The sequence below is a fragment of the Amblyomma maculatum genome, chromosome 1, assembly GCF_055883805.1.
Source record: "Amblyomma maculatum isolate TAMU_Amacu chromosome 1, ASM5588380v1, whole genome shotgun sequence".
Lineage (NCBI taxonomy): Eukaryota > Metazoa > Arthropoda > Arachnida > Ixodida > Ixodidae > Amblyomma > Amblyomma maculatum.
The window spans coordinates 102,608,874-102,614,873 of record NC_139344.1 but is presented as its reverse complement, the minus strand read 5'-3'; the positions used below and the strand labels follow the sequence as shown (position 1 = coordinate 102,614,873).

The window sequence follows — 6,000 nt, the reverse complement described above, 5'->3', positions numbered from 1 at the left end:
TAGGCTATGGTTTTATCGGTCCTATGGCATCTGATAAACTGATAGGTCTGTAATGCTAGTACACCCATAGCTGTCAATAATCTGATAGACCTACAAAACCAGTAGGCTTCCTATTGGTTTTGTAGGCCCTATGGAATATTGGTCTCATCGAGTAGCTGCGGGTGTTTTACCTCTCCGGACACCTGAAAGGAGAGGGCAGCTATGTTCCATTTTCTAGGGATGAGTTACGCAGCAGGTGCATGTATACACATTTTAATCCACAATGACAGCGGCAACGCATTCTGGCACAAAATCCAAACATTGACTGCATCCAGGTAGCCCTCGATTCCAAGATTGCGGATTTCGGCCCGATGATGTAGTCTCTCGAATGCTAAGGCACCTGAAAGAAATAAAAAATTGCGACACAGCTTGAAAAATAAGCGATTTCAAGAACGCGACACCACCATGACTTCAAAAAATCGGTCCACACATATACCGGCAACCGCGATTGCGCGCGTATTCATGCGGAGGCAGTTAGGAGAGGCGCCGCCATTAGTGAACGCCGAGGTAGCTGCTGAACAAACATTCCGCCTTGCGCCTCACCACAGGTTCTGCCACTTAAACACAGTGCGCACGATATTCGAAAACAGATTAACGCTAAAAAGTTTCATCAATACTTTCAAGAAATCGTGCCGACAACTTTAAAACTCGACGCTGCGTTATATCTAACCGCGCGATTCAAATTCCTTTGTTGGCGTGCAGGCAACGGCATTCTGCAACGCAAAGCCACATCATACACTGACAAAGTATAAACGTCAGCCCGAAGTTGCAAGTGATGCACACACACCTGATCAAAAGCTGAACGTGCGCTGGAACGTTGATATCCTCGAGAAGCACCCCGAAAATCGGCGAAAACTTATAAACACAGGGCACCGACCGAACTGCCGCCCGATCAGCGATCGCGCCAGCGCCAATGCCTCTACGGAGCTGCGCATGCGCGCCCAGAGGAGAGGTGGAAAGGAGGATGAGAGAGGCCAGCACGGGAACGCCTGCGCGAGAGTGGGAATGAGAGAAAGGAAACCTACCTCTCCGCTGCGAAGCGCCGCCGGCATCGCGCTACCGCGTCGGCAGCTCGAGCCGTACTCGTCGCGTGCTCGATGTCGACTCCTCTCGCTTCGGCGGCGGTTGCAGCTGCTTGGACGCGCGCCCCAATCCATTTCACCGCCCTGCTCTGCACATGTAGGTGATTGTGACTGAGCTGGGCCCCGACAGAACCGTGCTATATCCGCGTGCTTTCCCATCTCCATTCAGTGATCCAGTAGCAACAGCGTCGCGCGTCTTGCGGCTCCAACCGTACGTAGTTTGTTGAGACCGCGCGCAGCGTTCTCAATTGTTATTGCGGCTAATATTGTACGTTACGGCAACACTCAATAAACGGGATGAATGCGTGAGTTTTGGGGATGTGTCCGAGATGGAAAAGGAAACAATGACAAAGACCTAAAATCTCCAACGTACTGATCCTGCATGCAAGACCCATAAACAAAGGCACACTGATGTATCAGACACATGAACCAATATGTAGTAGTCTACAAGACAAGCATGTATCAGCCTATAAGATGTATGGGCTTCTGCACTTGTCTGATACTTTTCTTATACAACCCACCGATAAACCTATGAAACCAATACTATTGCCTATAGGACAAATATGTACCAGTCTATAAGATTTATGAGTTTCTGAATAAGTCTCATAGAAATGCAGATAAAACACATAGAATACCTACAGAACCAATACCGATTCTTATAAAACCAATAACGCACCCTATTGGTCTTTTTTGCTAGGGACCCTGCCGAGGTCCAACTCACGTAAACCTATCATCATGCCATCACGTAGTATATCACCCATTCTAGGCACTATTCTTACCACTGTACTATTCTTTGTAATTTCACATTTCACGAATGCCGTATGTAGTACATACTTCTAGCACCTCGCACGTACACCTCATACTGCTCATACCAACTTCGATTTGACTACATATGGCTACCAAGTTGCTGCTACAACCGCATCTGGGGATCTCGGATCCGTCCGGCTTTCCCGACGGATCCAAAAATGCGTTGGGTCCGTCGGAAGAACCCTACCTATCGGGTCCGTCCGCCGTACCTCTCAAAAATATTTCCCGGATCCGTCCGTCGTATCCCGAAGAAAAAGGCACCCGGTCCGTCGGACGTACCTTTAAGACCATCGATCGGGTCCGTCCGACGTACCTTTAGCCACAGCCTTATTAGCCTATAAATTAACGGGAATCCACAGTGGGATCTGCAGACAAGAACCATTAACGCTGGCACACCATACCCTTACAGGTGGAGATTAGGAGTCTCCCTAATTTTTTTTCTGCTCAAAGCTTGTCATTTCCTTCGTTCTTCCAGGTGAGGAAGACGTGAAAATGATAGCATCGAAAATGCCAGAGACCATCGTTAACAAGGATGCTGATCCCAACAGCGTAAAAAGGAATTTCAGAAAAGATGGGTGACTAGTAATGCTGGCAACAGTTGAAGCTAAGTGGAAGGCATGAATTTGAAATGCAACATATGCAAAGATATGTTGCGAGACGACCAGTCTTGAAACTTTGAATAATCAAAACTACATAACTACATATGTAGTTTTCATTCTTCGTTTTGATTAACGACCGTCGTAGACGTTAAAGGTCCACGGAAACGGCCCCCAAGAAACCACTGATAAACGTGTTCAGTGTGTAGAACACATCCTTTTGAGCATTAACGCAAAGTATAACTCCTTGGAACAAAGCCAGCGATTTATTATTAATTTTTAAAAACAGCGTTTTTTGAAATTCGCGGGCAGATGGAATGTCGCTTGGCGGTGTCGCATGGAACTATTTCCTTAAACTGTGACGTCACGGGTGAGTTGACTGGCAAGGCTTGCTAGAAGCTGCCATTCGCTGCGGTCACTGCAATCATGACGTCACGGACACATTTCCGGTAGCTGCGAAAGTCGTCTGCTCGTGCGCTGCTCGAACTCTGTGCGGGCTGTTACACAGCTCGCCGCCCTTATCGGTTAGGTGGCCATTGCCCATTAAAAAGGTCCACGGAAACGGCCCCTAAGAAACCACTGATAAACGCGTTCAGTGTGTAGAACACATCCTTTTGAGCATTAACGCAAAGTATAACTCCTTGGAACAAAGCCAGCGATTTATCATTAATTTTTAAAAACGGCGGTTTTCGAAATTCGCGGGCAGAGGAAATGTCGCTTGGCGGTGTCGCATGGAACTATTTCCTAATCCCGTGACGTCACGGGTCGGTTGACTGGCAAGGCTTGCTAGAAGCTGCCATTCGCTGCGGTCACTGCAACCATGACGTCACGAACACACTTCCGGTAGCTGCGAAAGTCGTCTGCTCGTGCGCTGCTCGAACTGTGTGCGGGCTGTTACAGCTCGCCGCCCTTATCGGTTAGGTGGCCATTGCCCATTAAGTGCAACAACCGAAGCGACACAAGGATCGGCAGAACGAAGCTGCATTTACAAATATCTTATTTATATAACGTGGTTTCAGGAGTATCGGAGTGTCGTCCGACGAGGCGTCAACAGCACGGTCAAGCACCGCACGATGGCAGCACCTCCTTGACCGCCGTAAACATCGCCGCTGTGGCCCCTCCTCCCGCATACCGTTCGCGAACCACACGGCGGATCGTTAGCACCGATGTCCGAAATAAAGCGTGCTAAAATTTGTTGGCGTCTGGAATACTGAGCCGAATATCAAGTATGAAGCCCTCGTGAAGATCGCTGACCAGCAGCAAATTCTGTTAAGAGCGATAGCCGTGATACAAGCTAGTTTCTGCTCAAGCCAGCTGCCGCTGGTGCATTTCGGCTGATCCGATCTGCTCGTACTAGCTCTGCGATTAATGCGTCGGCAGAGTTAATCCTATAATTATTTTACTATGGCAGGATAGGAATCACTATAAGGCAGTTTCATAAGTAGACGATTTACGAGAGCGTTGGTCATGTTCCAAAGCGTCGACCGCCGCGGCTTCGAAGCGAAACAATAGGCCTAGCGACGACTAGGGACGGTCACGCACGGCGCCGGCGTTCGCCGCGCTCGCACGTTCCACCCCCGCGGTAATTGTGTAACGTACAGCTGCCTCAGCCTGCTCGCGGCATCCCGTGCTGCAAGCGTTGCAAACTCGTGTACTTTCATAGCTAATGCCGCGTATTTTTTGGCGTTCTGCTCAGCAACAAGCCGTTCAAACGATACTGTAGGCACGACAAGGCTTCAGTACGCAGTCGCTGCGCTGTCGGCCGTAATCGAAGACGTCGGGCGGCACCATAATCTATACATCGATCTTTAAACGTGATACAGTGGGCAAATGAATAACTTTGTGAAGCCGACCCGCTCGTACGTTTCGCGCACTCGGGCGCCGACGAGTATAGCTTCCGTCAACAGACGCCGTCATAACCTCGGTTAATGACGCAAACCGAGGTCGTCAAGCTCGGTTTGCGGTAACCGCGGTTAGTGGTGCAACCATGGTTTGGTCCGCCGTGTAACATAGGATAACCACGGGTTCGCGGTTACACTAACCGTCGCTGCGCGAACTGGCGAACTCCTCAGGCGTGTGCGAGCGAGGACGGGTTGGCGCGAGTACGCCCAGTACGCCAGCGAGCGAGTGCGCGGCAACCGGAAGTTCGTCGAAGTGACGTATGTCTGGGCGGAGCTTTGAACTTGCTTGTATTCTTTGTTGTTGTTTTTTTTTTTATGGCTCCCTTCAGCGTACGAGTTGAGAGGGAACCGGAACATTGGAAGGGTCATTTTTAATCGCCGATATCTCTGGTGTTGCAGAAGCTAGATCGAAAATTTTTGCGGGAGAATGATGGGTGGTTCAATAACTATCAGTGTTATGGCGTTGTTTACCCTTCTTGGTGACCCCTTTCTGGGGACCTTTAAGTGCAACAACCGAAGCGACTCCTGGATCGGCAGAACGAAGCTGCATTTACAAATATCTTATTTATATAACGTGGTTTCAGGAGTACCGGAGAGTCGTCCGACGAGGCGTCAACAGCACAGTAAAGCACCGCACGATGGCAGCACCTCCTCGACCGCCGTGAACACCGCCGCTGTGGCCCCTCCTCCCGCATACCGTTCGCGAACGACACGGCGGATCGTTAGCACCGATGTCCGAAATAAAGCGTGCTAAAATTTGTTGGCGTCTGGAATACTGAGCCGAATATCAAGTATGAAGCCCTCGTGAGGATCGCTGACCAGCAGCAAATTGCTGGTAAGAGCGATAGCCGTGATACAAGCTAGTTTCTGCTCAAGCCAGCTGCCGCTGGTGCATTTCGGCTGATCCGATCTGCTCGTACTAGCTCTGCGATTAATGCGTCGGCAGAGTTAATCCTATAATTATTTTACTATGGCAGGATAGGAATCACTATAAGGCAGTTTCATAAGTAGACGATTTACGACAGCGTTGAACATGTTCCAAAGCGTCGACCGCCGCGGCTTCGAAGCGAAACAATAGGCCTAGCGACGACTAGGGACGGTCACGCACGACGCCGGCGTTCGCCGCGCTCGCACGTTCCACCCCCGCGGTAATTGTGTAACGTACAGCTGCCTCAGCCTGCTCGCGGCATCCCGTGCTGCAAGCGTTGCAAACTCGTGTACTTTCATAGTTAAGGCCGCGTATTTTTTGACGTTCTGCTCCGCAACAAGCCGTTCAAACGATACTGTAGGCACGACAAGGCTTCAGTACGCAGTCGCTGCGCTGTCGGCCGTAATCGAAGACGTCGGGCAGCACCATAATCTATACATCGATCTTTAAACGTGATACAGTGGGCAAATGAATAACTTTGTGAAGCCGACCCGCTCGTACGTTTCGCGCACTCGGGGCTTCCGTCAACAGACGCCGTCATAACCTCGGTTAATGACGCAAACCGAGGTCGTCAAGCTCGGTTTGCGGTAACCGCGGTTAGTGGTGCAACCATGGTTTGGTCCGCCGTGTAACATAGGATAACCACG

At 50.1% G+C, this 6,000-nt stretch overlaps 1 long non-coding RNA gene across 1 annotated transcript; it reads right to left on the bottom strand.

Annotated features, from left to right (window-relative positions):
* Positions 1-236: 236 nt before the first annotated feature.
* On the bottom strand, positions 237-970 carry LOC146203338 (uncharacterized). The gene is made up of 2 exons (XR_014702347.1): positions 827-970; positions 237-379 (listed from the first exon to the last, which is right to left on the bottom strand). It is a non-coding gene; the product is annotated as an uncharacterized LOC146203338 (long non-coding RNA).
* Between the last annotated feature and the right edge of the window lie 5,030 nt (positions 971-6,000).